Raw genomic sequence first — 18456 nt, forward strand, 5'->3', positions numbered from 1 at the left:
TCTCATCAATCGAGCCGCTGATGGCTCAATTGATAATATCCGACAGGTCCGATGACGATTCCCACCGGCGGACAATAGCGGTGAATCGAGCGGCTGATAAGGAGCGCCGGCGGGGATGAGCCGGAATCGATCAGCGCGGACAAGCAGGGACGCGGCGGGAGTTGATCCGGCGGCTAATCGGCCGCCGGATCGACCCGTGTATGCCAGGCATAAGGGACCCATACACCTAACGATTTTCCCGCCGATATACAGCAGAGTTGATCACTGTGATCGAATCTGCTGTGAAATCGTTGCGTAAACGCTGACAGAGTGATCGATTTCCGTCCGAAATCAATCGTTCCCGTCAATCCATCCTTGCGGAAGATTTTGGTTGATCGCCGCCAGGTCGGGAGTGCGTCGATAGCGGCGTTCGAACGCCCAACGACCGACGCTAGCGGCAATACATTACCTGCTCCGGCCGGCGCGAGTCCCCCTCTGTCCCCGCAGCTTCTTCTCCGCGCTGGGTTCCGGACTGGCTGCAACTTCATTGAACTTCCTGTCCCGGCAGGAAGTTTAACAGTAGAGCACCCTCTACTGTCTAAGTTTCCCCGGACAGGCAGTTCAATGAAGCTGCGGACAGTCGGGAACTCTGCGCGGAGAAGAAGCCACGGGGACAGAGGGGGACTCGGGCCAGCCGGAACAGGTAATGTATGTGGGGGGAGGAGAAGGGGCAGCAGCTTCACAGATTGTGATCGGCTTAATGCTGAAATCGATTCACAATCTGTTTGCAGTAAAGGGAGCCGTATGATCCCTCTCTGATCAGATTCGATCAAAGAGGAATCAATCTGTTGGTCGAATCTGATTTACCTTTACAGAAAATTGTATGGTGTGTACTAGGCATGACAGACATTCATCTGCAGATCTGACAATCATCTGCAGATCTGAAGATCCATCCTGTTGGATCTGATCTGCAGATGAATGTCTGTTAAACAAGGTGTGAATGAGGATCTGCAGATATGATAGACTATGAATGCATTTTGCAGGAACGGATCTTTTGCAGGAACTGATCTGTTGAATGTGTACAGTATCTTTGTGTGCAGCATCTTGCAAAGATTTTATCTGATGAGGAGTTCAGCTCAATAGACTAGACTGTGTAGGTATGGCTCTCATACTACATGGAATGGGGTAAAATTGGTCTGTGATCTTGCCTTATCCAAAGACTTTTATCTCAAGTGTGTTTGTAGCATTATATGCAGGAGCTGCTGCAGATCTCTCTGTGGTACGTATGTTTTTTTTTTTTTGTCTGGTATTTAGGGTCTAAAATGCTTGTGAAGAATTGCATGGCTTTTAGACCCTAAATCTGGAAATAATCATAGTGCCAGGGAGTTTAAGCACCGCTTCAACACTCACCACAGGCCTGGGGGGTACAAATTTCACAAGGTGTTTGGGGGAGGGGGGGGGGGGGATGTGATACCGGCCATGTTCAGGAAGCAGGCACTTTACAAACATTAGCGTATTTAATACACTGGAACTAAGGTTGCTGACGTCCCCAGGACAAGAAATTTGATGATAGCAGGAATTTCAGCAATATATAACTGTGAAAAATAGAAACTGTAAAACAATACTCTGCCATATATATAGCTAAACAAATAATCACATCATAAACATAAGATAAACTGTACACTATGCATAGACCCTATTCACATGTACCAGTAAATAAGCCATTATTTTACAATTCCTTACCAGTCTATAGGCTTTTTCCTGAAAATACAGCAATAACAAAATTACACCATAGTCCATCCAAGATGAGAAAGCCACTATTATTGCATAGCTCTAAAACTGTCCATACACAGATAGATAAAAATTGTTGTGATTCTATTTTAAGTACCAACGTATAAAAATCACTGTCACGTAGCAGAGAAAATTACGATTACCTGACAGCTGATCAATTAGACCTCAATAATTAATCTTCCATATCTGATTAGTCTGTGCAAAGTTCCTGTTCAGCCCAGGGGAACTGACGCTCAGTGTACAGCAGAAGAAACTGCCTAGGCAAATTTGATATCACATCTCTAATGCTTACTGTTGATTGCCACCATAAATCCTGTGTCCGCAGCGTTGCTCCCCTCTCCGTGCTGTCAGCCAGTACAGATTCTGTGATCTAGCAGTAGTTTCCGGAACTGGCTACGATATGCTCCGCATGTCACAAAGCTTTCAGGCTTCCTGCAGCACATTACCACCAGGGGGCAAACGCAGAGAAAACCCAAACATCTTGCAGACTGTCAGACCTTGCTTCCTGTAAAGCTATTTTACATTACCTACTTGAAGTATAATCACTGCGTTTTTTTATTACATTACATAACATGCAACATAGCCGTTAACCCATATCTCCTTCTCTCCAATACTTCCTTCATTTTTTCCACTCCATATGTTAAGTCCTTCAGGGTTTTCACTATGTACTGCACAGTACATAATGTAGTAGTAAGTCACCTGGGCATGGAACACCCTTGCAGGGACGTATTTCCCTGAGATCCCTGAATCTCCACTGCAGTACGTTCCCGCCTGAAATTGCGTTTTTCTGTCCGCAATCTTTCACGTTTGTTTCACGATTTTGTGTATGCGACGGGATACACTGTAAATGCAAACAACAACAACAAAAAAAAAAGTAGAACGCTGTAGGATTGCAAACGGTAACGATGTGCGTTTCCTGGGTGAGCCAATTGGCTTCGATTGCTAGTGCTGCAGTGCGCGTTTAGCCATAAGGGCTCTTTCACATTAGATAACGTGCGCAGGAGCCCTTCTCCTGCACGCGTTGAATAGCCTGTGGCGTGTCGTCAGGATACTGCGGTGCAACGCAATCAGCGGCGGTAGCCATTAATACAACTGACGGGAAAATGTCGGCTCCCGGCGGTTCGACGCGCTCGGGTGCGTTGAACCGCAACGCACCGAAACGCAGCGTCGTGTGTGAAAGGTAAAATGAAAGTCTATGGACTTTCATTTTACCTTGGTAAACGCAAAGTATTGACTTTGCGTTAAATGCAGGAAAAACGGCTCTAATGTAAAAGAGCCCTAAACGTCAAACACACAAATACAGCAAGTGTGTTCCCTGTCGAGTATGAAAGAGCTCACCCTCTCAGGTATTTTCTGCCCATTTTGTATTTTATGTCCTACATATTTTTAGTCCACCCTACCACTACTACGACGTAAACTGTAGTGCTCTTGGCATGTAATGCAGTAGAAACCATGATACCAAAATAAAGCAAAGTGAAAACCAAGTACAAGGCTCATCCTTCCTGTACTGGGGTTTCAGTAAGGGCTCATTCACATTTGCAATTGTGATTTTACGGTGATTATACAAGGACAGCACTTTATACTAATTTCATCAAGTTTCAGAGTTGTACCGAGTTAGCCTTCAGTAAAAGCCAGATTCAAAACTTCTTGCTTTTGGTGAAATTAGAATCACATCCCAACTGCTCCAAAAATGCTGCATGCTGCTCGTTTGCAATTTACACAAATAGCAAGCGCTGCAGTGTGAATGATCCCATAGGGATACATTGTACACAATGCTTGGCTGATTGCCAACAATTTTGTGATTTCTTGCAGTGTCCCATGTCCAAATACCAAATGACAGCCTAATGAAAATCAATAGGCTGCATCCGAATTGCATGCGGCAGGGGGAAAAAAATAATTACGTCTGCAGCATTTTTTCCCGCACATTTCAATCCAATCCCCATCATTAGCAATCAGGGGGAAACGGATGTGAAATAGGTGCCAAATCCATTATGGAAGCTAATTGAGGCACATGGAATTGGGGCCTTGCCTTTAAAAAACTATTTTTAACTATACCTCGGCATGTGCATAGTAAGTTTAAAACACATTTTTCAGTTGAAGTTCAATTTTTACTTTAAAATTAACTTCTGTAATTTGAATAAATAAATCACAACTAAATTAGTACCGAAAGAGGAACTGGTGGTCAGATACAAATCAAGACCGGAGTTTATTAAATTTATACAAAAAAAACCCAAACAAACCATATGACTAAACAGACTTAAAGAGGAACTGTAACGATAAAACGTCCCCTGGGGGGTACTCACCTCGGGTGGGGGAAGCCTCCGGATCCTAATGAGGCTTCCCACGCCGTCCTCCATCCGTCAGGGTTCTTGCTGCAGCCCTCCGTGCAGCAGTGACGTAATATTTACCTTCCTGGCTCCTGCGCAGGCGCTCTGACGGCTGTCGGCTCCGAAGTAGACGGAAATACCCGATCGCCGTCGGGTCTGCTCTACTGCGCAGGCGCAAGTTTCCGGCGCCTGCGCAGTAGAGCGGACCCGACGGAGATCGGGTATTTCCGTCTATTTCCGTGCCGAAAGCAGCCACAGCGCCCCCGCTGGAGCCAGCAAAGGTAAATATTGAAGCTACAGTCGGCTCTGTCGCCGGCTGTTCGGAGGGCTGCAGCGAGACACCCGTGGGACAGAGGACGGCGTGGGAAGCCTCATTAGGATCCGGAGGCTTCCCCCACCCGAGGTGAGTACCCCCCAGGGGAGGTTTTTGTTGTTACAGTGTCTCTTTAAAGGAATACTATCCATACCCAAGTGTTCTAAAATGACAATGTACAAATAATGTCTAAGTAGCTGTGTAAACATTTTCCTACTTTTCATGTTAAATATCAGAGGCAAAAGCTGCAATTTATTGAGGGTAGGATTTAGCTATATTGGGACAAATCAATTGCAGAAGGGGTGTCTGCTTCAATGCACAGCCAGAGTTGCATATCAGACTACAGAAAGCAAATATCAAACATATCAAACTCTGATAGCAAAAACAATATTAAAGAGAGAATTAGTTACATTTTCTTTGCTCTCTTCAGACACTTCAGTCAGAAACAAAGCTCCCAACAGCTACAGCTCCTGTGTCCTGTCTCTCTCTGTCACACACAGAGTTGCACAGACTTAACTGATCACGTGTGAGGGGGATTTCCCCTCTCCTCATGGCTCAGTCAGCAGTCAGTTTTGGCGTCAGTAAACTTTGAATGTATTTTGCTAACAGTAAAAGAAGTTGCTACTAAAATGTATACACCAGTACTTAGCAGCACTTCCCAAACAATTCCTGTATCAATTGAAAAAAAATATGTGAATCGATAGTATTCCTTTAATGGAGCCTCAGGCATATATCTTTATCAATGGAAGCACACTTCGTATTTGAAAGATCCCTAATGTATAGTTCTGGATCTCCAGGCATTTATCCAAAAGGGAAGAGAGATGTCTAGAATATTTCACTATTTAACCACTCTGCACTGTTAACTAAAAAAAAAAAAAAAAAAAAAAATGATTAGAAAAATATATATCTTAAGGTAGCCATGCATATAGCAATATTGCTTCAATCGACTAAGCAGTCAACTCGATTAGAATATCTAAAGTGTGGTTGATTGAAAGTCGATCAATTAGTTGCACACTCACGACAAGCAATATCCTTTGCGATTCACCTTCACTACCTGGAGAGTATAAAGGCCTGCGAGGGTCTAATTTTTCAGACCCGCATTCTTGTAAATCTAGTACCCGTACCCGCAGACCCGCACCCGACCTGCAACCCGATTAAATCAAAGTGGGTACCCGAACCTGACCCGCATTTTGGGTAACCCTTGGGTACCTGGCCCGAAGCCCTGCTCGGGTCTAAATTGTCCTACCTGACCCACACCCGCAGGCCTGCTACCCACACCAGACCCACAACCAGTTTTCTGGTGAATCTGGTACCCGCACCCGACCCACAGACTTTTTACCCGATAAAAATCAAAAACGGGTACCCAAACTTGACCCACATTTGAGGTAACCCGCGGGTACCCGACCTGATGCAGGCCTCTAGGATAGTGTACTAGTTAATGGCTCCGCCTCTGACACAGGAGACCTGGGTCGAAGTCTCGGATCTTCCTGTTCAGTAAGCCAGCACCTATTCAGTGAGCAGAACTTGGGCAAGACTCCCTAAAGCTGGCCACTAACGGTCCAATTTCTAGCGAAAAATCGTTCGAGCGATCAGAAATTCTGATCGGAAGTGAAATATTGTAATACATCGTTCACTACACCATCAACGAACCAATCTTTGCTTCCTATCTATCACAACCAACAAGAAAATCCAGATTTTGGTTCGACGAAAATTCATTCGGACTACATTTTTTTCACTCATTCATAATGGATTGTGTCCACCAATGGAGATTATTTGCAACCAATCCGATCAGAATTTGATCGCTCGAACGATTTTTTGCTAGAAATTGGACCGTTAGTGGCCACCTTAACACTGCTACTGCCTATAGAGCATGCACTAGTGGAAGCAGCTCTGGCACTTTGAGTCTGCCAGAAGAAAAGCGCAATGTAAATTTTCTGTGTCTGTCACTAATCGATCTGACCAATTTAGTGCCTCCATGCTCTGAATGTAAAAATCAATTCAGTATTGATCGAATGATAGGTGAACAGTAGCCTATTCTTATGTAATGATACCTTCCATCCTGCTCGATCGACAAAGTTAGTCAACTAGATTCGACATATCAGCCACTTTTTATCGATCGGGCATACTGGAAAAAAATTCTCTTTCAATCTAAATTATAAAATCAAATGGTCGATCGTACAGCGAAATTGCTAGATGTATGGCAACCTTAATAGTCAGAGAGAGAAGAGGATGACATTTTACCACTGACAGCATTGATACAGCCCTTGCCACCGAGTGATCCATTGGCAGGACCTGTGCTCCCACTTCCTCTAGAAAATATAGGTTGCAATATACAGGTGATGAGCTTATTCACGATAGCAGCCAGCCAGTTACCTACTGTATATTCAAAACTGCCAGCTCTAATGGTCACAGAGATCAGGAATAATTAAAGTGTAACTGTCGGGCATAAAATCAATTCTTTATGTTTATCTGGTAAACAAGTAATAAGGATGCTAACCAGGCAATCCAAAAGTTAAAATAGCTATTACTTTTCCTGTTGATAAATGATCATTCCCCAGTTTACCGACTTGTTTGGTGCACACAAAATTTGATACACAAAAAGGAAGTTGCAGGGCATGCTGGGTTATCCTTTCTTGCTTCTCTACTTCCCCTCAGACTTAACTAATGCAACCTGATTGGCTGAAGCCTCTGTCCCTCCTATTTTGCCCTCCCACACCTCTGTTCCTCTTTGATTGGCCAATATGTCTCATGCGTAGACAATGCACTTTCTATAGTGAAGGGCGAGCCAATCAGGCAGAGGAGAGTAAGGGAGGAAATGACATCAGGATTGGCTTCAAAATAGCCACAGTTGAAATGGGAAATGCTAAGAAGGATTATCTCTTTTTTTACTGTAGAAAGATCAAAACGTGGACAGTGCAATAGATATGTTATGCAAGTAGAGCAAGTATCTACTTTGTGTTTTTTTCTGCGATAGTATGGCTGACAGCTCCTCTTTAAACTCCTGTTATTCATAATTCTCAAGCAACCATAGAAAAATCCCAGCCTTGCAGGATGCATAAATCTACTTTTACACTTCTTTATACAGTAACAAATCCCTGTTACATTAAGTCTGTCCTTTGTCTTAATTTGTTTTTAATTACTGTATTTCAACATTAATAGTTTATGGTAAGTATACAGTGTGCTGTCACAACAGCCGGTTTCTTTTTCTTTGTATTGGTATGCACTTTCTCTACCTGCACTTTTTAGTTACATAGTATGCCCCACTAGCCACTCCCTGTTCTCAGACTTCTCCATTTTAGATGTCAGTGTCCCAGCCTCAGTGAGCAGTAGGGCTGTAGAATTATTGTTTAACTCAAAGATTACTAAGGATTCTATAACTCAAAGATAACTCAAAGATATCTTGTATCCTGTACATTCTCAACTGAATTAAAGAATAATTGGAACCTACAAGCAGTTTTCTTTGTGAGTAAGCCATCTGCCCCTGTGTTACTCAGCAAGGTGATACACAATCCACACAGATTGGATCTAAGGATGGGTACCTCATGCACAGCAGACACTTGTGACAGAATATACAGTGTGGAGAATAGTACTGGTTTTTTAGTTAGGCCTATTTTTAACATTGACTCAAGCAACCAGAAACTACACTAATCCGCCATCAGCAAATCACCATTCTTGCCGAATAATGTGGGTTTTACTGTATTAGTGGAGCTCCCTTCATTGACAGATATCTAGAACTCAGAGCAATGTATACAGCTCCCACTGGCGGTAAGTCTGCCACTGGATCACCAAGATATTCTGCCAGTAAGTGCTTTGGGCAAGTTATATGGGATGGGGGAGGGAGGCAATAGGTAAGCAGAGTATTAACTATAAACCAGGGCTTAACAAATCCCAGAAACTCCAAGAAGCACAATAGCAGGGGCTTCTTAAAATAAATTGCTGGCTTCTAACTTTGTGGGGGTTTTTTTCCAGCTATCTGCCAATGGAGCCAAATCCAACACATTTCCTTTTGGTTCTTAAATTCCATAGTGATTAATTCACCCCCAACCATTCTTTCAGCCGCAGAGTACGATATTATAGGACAACTTAAGCGAGAGTGATATGGAGGCTACCATATTTATTTCCTTTTAAACAATACCAGTTGCCTGGCTTTCCTGCTGATCCTCTGCCTCTTATACTTTTAGCCATAGACCCTGAACAAGCTTGCAGCACATAAGGCGTTTCTGACAATAACATCTGACAAGGTTAGCCGCATACTTGTTTCTAGTGTACTTCAGACACTACTGGAGCCAAATAGATCAGCAGAGCTGCCAGGCAAGTGGTATGGTTTAAAAGGAAATAAATATGGCAGTCTCTGTATTCTTCTCACGTCAGTTGTCCTTTAACTGGTGCCACTAAAAAAGTAAGTTGTGGTCCTGGGGCAGGAGACAGTGACTAACGTGCATACTGCAACATCTGGGAAGTGCTGTCATTTCAAAATGGCAAAACCTGAAAATATTAATATTTTACTCAGTGTTCTCCCAAGGCCCTTTTAGCCGGGTGCTTCACCCGGCTAGTTTTGGTGAGCACCCGGCTGTCATCGGCTCACCTCTTCCTCTGCTGTAAGCAGAGTTGCTCACAGAAGAACCAGCCCTGCATTCTCTCATCTCGCCCCACCCGACTACTTTTTCATGCCACCCGGCTGGAAAAAAATTCTGGGGAGAACACTGTTACTACTGTAAAATCTGCTATATGTTGAGCGTTTTATTGGACGACAGTTTTACTTTAAACAAAACTTATCTTAAAACACAGTCAGCGGTTCCAGCTTGTGTGCTTAGAATAATATCATGCACAACAGTAAAAAAGGCACATATAGGTAAATATTTATAGAAAGCACTGCAGGAAGAACACAAAAGGAGATAAGAAACAGTTGGAAAAAGACAACACCCTGATAAAACCAGTTAAATCCAAACTAAACAATGTCCAGAGGATCATCTATTTACACTTGCTACAAAGTGTCGCACAGTATGTTTATCTCTGCAGAAAGTAGCCAGTGGAAGAATGCCCATGATAAAAACCATTAACATACTATGCGCCTGCCCAGAGCACATCAGCATAAACATGTGAGCTGCAAACCACCTGAAAGGACAATTAGGTGAAATGAGCATACTGTAACATTGTGCAATAACCAGCACTTCCTTGTGTAGAACAAGCGCAGCCATTATGGTATTGGCTGAAAGATTCATAAAAGGCAAAAGCACACCACATTCAGATTGCCAGGTAAAGAACAATGCTGAGGGGGAACAGAGCATTATCTCCTGCTGCCTGACAGGTCCCTTGATAACAGCCATTTGCTCCTGTGTACAGTTTGTGGTGCAGTTTCTGCTCACTGCCTCACTCAGCAACTACCTACGTAGGAGAGCCTGGCACACACAGATCCATTCAGCCAGCAGCCTATTCAATTCCCACAACGAATCAACTGCAAACCGATCCTTTGTGTCTGAATTTAATTGACCAAAAGTGATCAATACCAAGTGCTGAATCGAAAGAACCTTGATCAGAGAAGTCCGAAAAATTTCTGTCCACCAGAATATCCGAAGCTACTTTCACATTGACACGTTTCATTGGACAATTTAAAGGACAACTGTAATGAGAAGAATATTTCAGTGAGATACTCCAGTTCATTGCCTGATGAAGCGGTATATTGCCCGTGAAACGCGTTACAGTTTTAATCTAGGAGTATGAGAATAAATTATTATATCTTCAATCAACAGCATCGTGTCTGTTTTTGGGTGCTGACGGGCCACCACCGCCGCCTGAATACTTTTAAACCTTTTAGAAAATTTTACTCTTTTGGCGCCTCTGTATTTCCGTATATCAAGTCATATACCCTTGGTGGAAGGGTGAAAAAAACCCTCTTCTCTTCCTTCTACAGAGAGCAACATCTTAGTCCTGAGTGGGGACAGGCCTAATCTCCCCACCTGCGTATTCAGTGGTTGCCTAAAGGGTAACCCTGGTTTGTAAGTATATTACTTACGTTTCATAATTACTTCATTTTCCAAAACATATTACACTATATTGGGCTCTCGGTCTCCATTTTTTATGGCCACTAGATAGTTTCTGGATGGAATCAAAACTATTGATTACACTGGACACAATGATATAGTTCGAAAGAAGGGTGGTCGGGCGTGCGGTGGTAGATTAACAGCCGATCGATGGGCTGCCGGCCAGTCTCTACACATCTCAAATTAATAGTGCTCACCCAGCCAGTGCAGCAGGTTGACAGCAGAGCATGTCCACCAACGTACTCCTCACAATTCCTTTCTCCATCCCCTAAGGGGCAGGCGGCTGTACCCAGTGACCTTGTGGCAAGTATGAGGTCACGTAACAGACATGCCACTGGGTCATGGAGTACATGCTGCGAGCAGGGATGGAGAGAGGACATAGGAGGAACATGCATGCAGGCAGGTGAGTGGGTGCTCAGTTATCAGCACTGCACAAGCCCATGAGACTACTAAATGGGGGGGGGGGGGGAGGCTTGGGGGGCCTGTGGTTGCAGAGAACCACTCCTGCTATTGCTAGCAAGTGGATTTATTGACCCATTTAGCTACAGTGTTTTTATATAGGTGTGTCAAGTTGTGAGATTGTTCGTGCAGGTGTTTTTGTTGAGGATTTGAAGCAACTGGCAGTTTTTCTAACCATGTACACAAGAGCCAATTTTCCCTTGCATGTTTTAAAGTACCTTTTTCTTGGCAAGCGTTTGATGAGAAATATTTATTGATCTTTGCACCGATTTCATATGGTTATCATAAGGACACATTTAGAAGGATAACCATTTTGCATATTATCAGAAGCATAACACATTTTTGCATTTTGAAATTCTTCATTATGAATAGCCCAAAGCGCAGGAAAGGTTTTCCTGCTGTGGGCTGGAAATGTATTTTCTGGGTGTTGTGCACACATTTCACAGTGACTTGCCAAGTGGTGAGTAGCACCATTTGGCATCTATGGCAGAGAGCGTTTGCAATCATGTGGTCACCACTCCTCCTTTATCTGGTAATGGATAACACTGCTTTGACCCACTGTAGCTGGGAAACGAAAGTACTCCAAAAGCCACAGCTTACCAACTGTTTCTACTTCCTGCATAAAGCCTTTCAGACACTGCTGAGTAATAACGCAAATTACGAAAACTGATTAGTGAAGGCAGCATGCTGTGGAGAAACAAACCTCGACCCTTCAAGAGTCACTGAAAGGATTTTTTCCACTAATTGGTCAACTGCAGTGTTCAGTGCATGTGATTTCATCTTCCCGAGACCAAAAGCAGTTTGCAGCCCCAACCAAAGTAAGAAAAAATGGATCACATTTTTTCTCAATAAATTTAAAATTTCCCTTAAAAAAACAAAAAACAAAAAAAACTGATATATAAACACTAGATTTTGAATGGCTGAAACAATTATTTTTAAGAGCGCCTTAGGTGACAACACAGCACGAGCGTTTCCAGGTGTCACCAGCCAGCTTTTCAGCAATCTGTGGGTTTGAATACTCTGCCGACTGCTGCTTTAGTTAACACTGCAGCTCCCAATGGGGCACTTCCTGCTGGTCAGGTCCCTCCCCTCTCCATAGAACAGGCTGGCAGAGAGCACAGCAACATGTCTGTACAACCGATCTATGCAAGATGTAACCTGAACACACAAACCATCATTCTGAAGTCTGTACATCTCCTGAAATGCACGTGAGGTGACCAGAGACAGGTTATTAACAAGTCTCCAAGTGAACTTGTTAAAAGGCGTCCCAAAATGCTTTAGATAGTGTCGCAATTGATCACTTTCAACTGTGCTATTCTCCCTCCATTCTACTCTACTATGCACATTATGACTCGTGTCGGGACATGTCACTTGACTTGTGTCGGGGTCCCCTTAAAGCGGACCTGAACTCTTGCACAGGAGAAAAGTAGAACACAGAAATCCACCTTGCGTCCACACTGCATGTGTTTATAGAGAACAGTCTGTCTAATTCTCCCTTCTCAGCAAGTAATGAACAAGAGTAATTATATCTCCCAGCTGTCTGCAGACTGTTGAGTTGAGAGCCAATATGTAAAAACAGGATGTCATGTGCTCACAGCAAAACAGGAAGTAACGACACACTACAGCATCTCTGAGGCGCTGTATGAACTGAAACAGGGAAATGTTTTTCGGCATAGACAGCACTTCTGACGTTCAAACTATGCGCGCTGACTGTGCAGCAGTGCAATGCACTCACACACTGTTGCACACATTTTTGGCAAAGTGCATCGCTGGTCCCATTCACTGTAATGAATGGGATCAGCTGCACGACACACAACGCAGATGGTGAGCAATCGGGTGCGCTTGCATCACGAAAGCACAGCCATATGAGTTGCCTAATGTGAACAAGTCCTAAGGCAACCTTGACTTTATCCAACCAATGATCTGAAATGATAGCTCTTGTTTGAAGCCTGAACACACACTTAAGAGCCCGTACACATGCCTAATAGCCCATAATGACTGCCTCAGCTGATAGGCGTGTATACAGCAGCCCCCAGCCCATAAGAGATCCCCTCAGTGGATCAAATGAACCACATGACAACCTATCGCATTGCCTGCGCCTCTTCCCGCCTGCCACGTGATGTCACGCATGCTCTGTCATCCCTCTGCCACGCGCCCCCCCCCCACATAGCTACAGAACGTGTACACAGTTGACACGCATTTGAACAGGCCGGCCAGTGATGTCACCCAAGGGGATCGGGTCCTGATCCCCGAGGTGCGACACAATCAAGAGATGGGTACTCACCTTAAAAAAAGGAAACACAAGGTGAAAATAAACTGATGAGAAACAATTGTATCTGTCCTACTCCTAAATTGACATTTTTAGATATCCAACAGTTTTATTTTTAAATCTAGTTTTTAAAATTTTGTGTCTGCTCACTGACAATGAAGTATGCCAGATTAAAATCTGATTTTTTTTCCAATCTCAATCTTTCAGAAGCCGTTTTCTGCCAGGAAAGTGTTTTATGGTTATAATTCCCTATCAATGAGGTTTATGCTATAGTCCGACCTGGTCCCAACCTAGACAGAAACTGTCATTTGCATACCTGATTTTAAATCTTTCAGGAAGAGAAAGAAAAAAAAAGGAACACAGCATAGTTATTTGGGTGCTTGGCACTGTACATACACGTCTATCATCATGTCACCTTGGATGTCCTTCAAGGACTCTTTCATACAAGAAGGCTTGAAGGCTGTGAGTTCACCACCTCAGCTGCTCCTGTGCACTGGCAATGGAGAGACACCACCCCTACACACACGGTCACATCTGAATGCAGTTGTGCTTACACACAACATCAGAGTTTTCTGACATCTTGCGAGATGGCATGTGGGGTAACAAATGATGCCATTCAGCTGCATGCTATTGTAATTGCAGCAGAAAGGCACTCGTAGCCAGCAGGCTGAGCCTCCCAACAAGCGCAAAGGTCCACCGTCCGGATAAAATGAAGAGGACAGACATCTGCAGGGATCTTTACTCCGTCCCTAGAGGGACAGTTCAGGGCAGAGATCTCTACAGACGTGTCACTAGCTTAGAGGCTAGAGACACGTCTGTTACTAAAGAGGGGGAGGAGGCACAGTGCAAAGTGCACGTCAAAGCAGCTTTCAGCAGGTGGGGTAAGTGGCATAACATAGGAGAACAGAACACTCGGGGGTTGGTCGAGTGTTAAGAAGATATTGGGGGGCTCCCATACAAAAATGCATCAGCAAAGTTTAATCCAGCATGTGCACTTGGCTTGAATAAGTGCAGGGGTAAAATGTACATAACTGATGCTTACATCGCTATGTATTGCCTTAATCAGTACTAAGCTGGTAGTGAATTACTGAAATCTCTCTCCATACCCCTATCCTAATCGTTTTTCCTTTTTTTGTATCAATTTACAGAGGTTAAAGTGGTTGAAGTTCACATGGATTTTTCACACATAACTATATAGAAAGGTCCTGATAGTGGTTGGACCGAGCTTATGCCCAAGAAACATGGGCCTGGGCTACCTGCCACAAGCACAAGTATGCTGGCAGACGCTGGCAGGTCCTCGTGCGTCTCCTACTCTATCCATGCTGTGTGTGACCTCTCAGATATGGATGGAGTTCAACCTGCAAAGAAAAATAAAATCCTTGTTTCCATCAAGCTTCATAAATTCTACAGGCCTCCTGCAGAGCACAATCTCCCCTCTACAGGTCGCTTTGTTCTTTTGCACCCTGTAATCTGCTTCTCCTCCAAGCAGGGTATTGTTTACCAGCAGAATGAAATTTGATCGATACAGAACAGAAAGGAAAATGCTGCCGAGTCATCAAGTGGTCAGAGTACACGACAAACTAACGCCGGGCACAATACCACCGTATGAGCCACAAACCATGTGAACCTGCGCTAAAACCTTCCTCCGACTGTATCAATATAAATAAAAGTTGTTACTGCACTACTCACACCAGGTTCTCAAGCTGGGCGGTTTTTATGTCCTGTTCATGCGTGATTAAAGTAAGCCGAGGTGGCAGATAAGGCAGGGCTGTGGAGTCGGTACAAAAAGTCATCCAACTCAGACTCCAGGTACTCAAAATTTCTCTTGACTTATTAGTCTAGTCTAGTCGGTTCCTACTTGTATAAAAAAGCAAAGCTGTGGAGTCAGTACAAAAAAATCATCCGACTCATTTTATGAAACCACCGACTGACTCCAGATACCCAAAATTGCTCCGACCCTTTAATCTAATTTTACTAAGGCTATGGATTTGGTTCAAAAACCATCCGACTTCTCAGTTTTTGAAACCACCGACTCCGCCTCCAGGTACCCAAAATTGCTCAGACTCCTCAGCCCTGTAAAAAAGTTAGTTTTTTCACAACATAGAGAAGCGGCTAAATAGACATGTTGACTAATCCCAATAAAGCCTCGTACACGCGGTAAATGGAAATTAGTTGAGCGCATTGTTCTTCTCACTCACTCTGCCCGTCATGTGTCGCTCCATCGGCCCTCTTCACCACTCCACATCACTAACCTGGAGGCTACTGTGAAGAGGAAGTTCTTTTATATTTAACACTGGGCAGGCAAGGATTAATGCTAGGTACACACATTGAGATTTTTGTCAGATTTACTGTCAGACTGATCATTTCTGACAGGTCCAATCTGCTTTCTGATCGATTTTCTATTCACTTCTGTGGACAACTGATCAGAAAAACAAATTAGAAATCAGCTCAGAACTGCGGGAAATAACCAGACAGTTAATATGACAGAAAATCACATTGTGTGTACCCTAGCAAAACTTCAGTGAATAGCGACTGGTATTCTCTCAGTTAACACTTTCTGATTACAAGCTGAGGTGACACAATGCACAGTACACTTCAATTGTTGAGAATTCTCCCAGCTTTGTGCACAGTGATGACATCAACAAAATGTTGGAAGCAAGCTTGAAGGTTAAAAAAGAAACAAACAAAAATAGTATTTACTACAGAAAAGTCAGTGGAAACTTGAAACAAGAATCAGCCCACAGCCTCAGGTACCACCACTGACAATCAGAGGTAGCAGAGAATTTATTTAAAAAAAAAAAAAAATGTGGAAGGAAACCTTTTAGCCCACACAAAACTATGAATAATGCATGCTGTTGATATTGAGGTATGGCCTGGCTTGCCAAACCTGCAATCAGACTCCAGAAATATCCGCCAAGAAGTTCTGGCGTCACCGTAAAAGCAAATGTAGACAAGGATCTATGGATAAAAATATTGGCAAGGCCGAAGCTCCAACACGCAAAACAGTATTTAGTCTGAGGAAGTATGCATTGTCAACAGAGCAAAATGCCACCATACTATTCAACAGCTTTCTATCAACAAGGTGTAAACACCAGCAATGTTTGTTAAAGCTCAGCTAAACTGACCATGCCAGCACTGTCTGTGAGAGATTGTAGACAAATATTAAAAGAAACTTGAACTGAAGGGAATACGGCGGACGTCATGTTTATTTATCCCCGTTTATGTAAATGACAAACATTACCTGTGAAAACTTTTCAAGCTCAAAAATCCATTATGAAGCAGTGTGCACTTGCAGTTATCCATCAACAAATAAGGCTTGGTTCCCATCTGCAGCGGATCCCGTGCTGACAGTGCAGGGCTGTGGAGTCGGTACAAAAATCCTTTGACTGACTCCTCAGGTTAGGATTCCACCGACCCCAACTCCTCTAATCTGCATATTACAGTACTTGTTGATTGAAAGTATGTAACATGAAATGCCTCTCTTAACTACCAACTCTTAGGAATTTTAAAAGACACCTGAACTGAGAGGGATATGGAGGCTGCCATATTTATTCCCTTTTAAACAATACCAGTTACCTGGCTATCCAGCTGATCTTCTGCCTCTAATGCTTTTAGTCATACTTGGGCCTTGTTCACACCATATGTGCTTCCATGCGCATTTGGAAGCGCAAATGACATGGTAACATGCAAGAGCGGCAGAAGGGTATACTATAGACAGCCCTTCTGCTGTTCACATCAAATGTGCTGCGCAGCAGTACGATGCGCTATGATGCGCTTGCGTAATGCTGCATGCATTCTGCCCGCAAACGCAGAGCTGACCCATTCAATGGATGGGATCAGCAGTGCAAAAGGCGTGCAATCGTACACGTTGCGATCACACAGCCATCTGCACTACATAGATGTGAAGGAGGCCTAAAACTAGTCCTTGGTAAGAGTACTTGTAGAAGCTACAGACAGGAACAAAGAACATCTATCAGGCACTAGGCAATGTAACTGCGGGTACATGTAAGAGTGATGTCTAGGTACTCTGCAGGGGAATAAGGGGATTCTTCCTCCATTACACATTCTTCATGTACAATCTGAACCAGGTTTATGAGTGATAGACAACACCTCTGTGTTCAATGTGCACAACATTCTCAGTGGATTCCCTGCAGCTCTGTGGGGAGTGCATATGTAGAGTATAGTACTACTGTGTAACAAAGTAAACCTGAGGCAGATGAAAGTTGCAGAAGATCCAGGTGGTGGAGGACGACAGCGAGGGACTGATTAGCCTGAAGGGAAGCCCCAGGTATTTCATGAGCAAGAGTGCATAAATTTGCATAAACCAGCATCAACACAGAATTATTTCCATCTCATTGACCATCTCTATTAGTGACACGGCTACACATCAGGCTTTATTCTTACAGCATAGATGTTATTTAGTATATATAAGATTCCTGTGTACACATCATATATATACAGTCATAATCAGATATGTATATCTGACTTTAAATAAACGGGGACTGCTTTATTGAAGCAGCACAAGTAACTGTTTTTGATTGGTTTATTTCATTTTGGGGGCCAAGCAGTTATTACTGTATATATAATTTATGATGACTATTATCTGAGAAATAGAACATTTTATCATATTTTCTATTTTAATTACAGTTTTAATTCATTAGGAGTCGGAGCATTTTTTCCCCGACTCCAGGTACCCAAAAATTGCTCCGACTGCTCGACTCCACAGCCCTGCAGTGTAGTGTAGTGTCCGCTCTGATAGTCCACTATGGTCCAGGGCTGATGCTTTACCATCACTGGCTATTTGGGGGAATGCATGCGCCTGCCTGGGATAATCGCAGATCGCATAGAAGTGCGTCCCGCTTACCGCAGCAGATCTGATGGATCCGTTGCACACTGACAAGTGTGAATGGCTCCTATTTGTAAAATTTTGTTCACTGTCAGTTTAGCAACGAGCAGGAAAAAAAAAAAAAAAAGTCAGTTCTCAGCTCAAGCAGGAACTCAGCCTTGGAGTTGCATTGTGTGCTCTGTAAAGACAAACTTACTTGTGGTAACGTCTTTTCCAGGAGTCGGAAGGACAGCAACCCTGAGACTTGTCTCCTTCCATTTTAGATTGGACAGGACGCTAGTTAAAAAATTAACATAATGAGATTAGGCAGGAACAGGCAGCATATATAAGACAGCATTCCCTTACCCTCCTCAGTAATAAAAAAGACTCCACACAGAATGATGCTTCAACAAATTTCTTTTATTCGGGTGGGTAGCAAGGGTGCTGTCCTT

General features: G+C 43.4%; 1 protein-coding gene across 4 annotated transcripts in view; it reads right to left on the reverse strand.

Annotated features, from left to right (window-relative positions):
- The window catches only part of NUMB (NUMB endocytic adaptor protein), a 173177-nt gene that overhangs the window by 131338 nt on the left and 23383 nt on the right, over positions 1-18456 (reverse strand). The window contains exon 1 of one of the 4 annotated variants that reach the window (XM_068254125.1): positions 2063-2144. The exons of the other annotated variants lie outside the window; for them this stretch is intronic. The gene's annotated coding sequence lies outside the window, so the exon portion shown is untranslated. Of the gene's footprint in view, positions 1-2062; positions 2145-18456 lie in introns of those variants that run through there. 4 annotated transcript variants of the gene reach the window in all.

Source organism: Hyperolius riggenbachi, chromosome 9, assembly GCF_040937935.1.
Source record: "Hyperolius riggenbachi isolate aHypRig1 chromosome 9, aHypRig1.pri, whole genome shotgun sequence".
Taxonomy (NCBI): Eukaryota; Metazoa; Chordata; class Amphibia; order Anura; family Hyperoliidae; genus Hyperolius; species Hyperolius riggenbachi.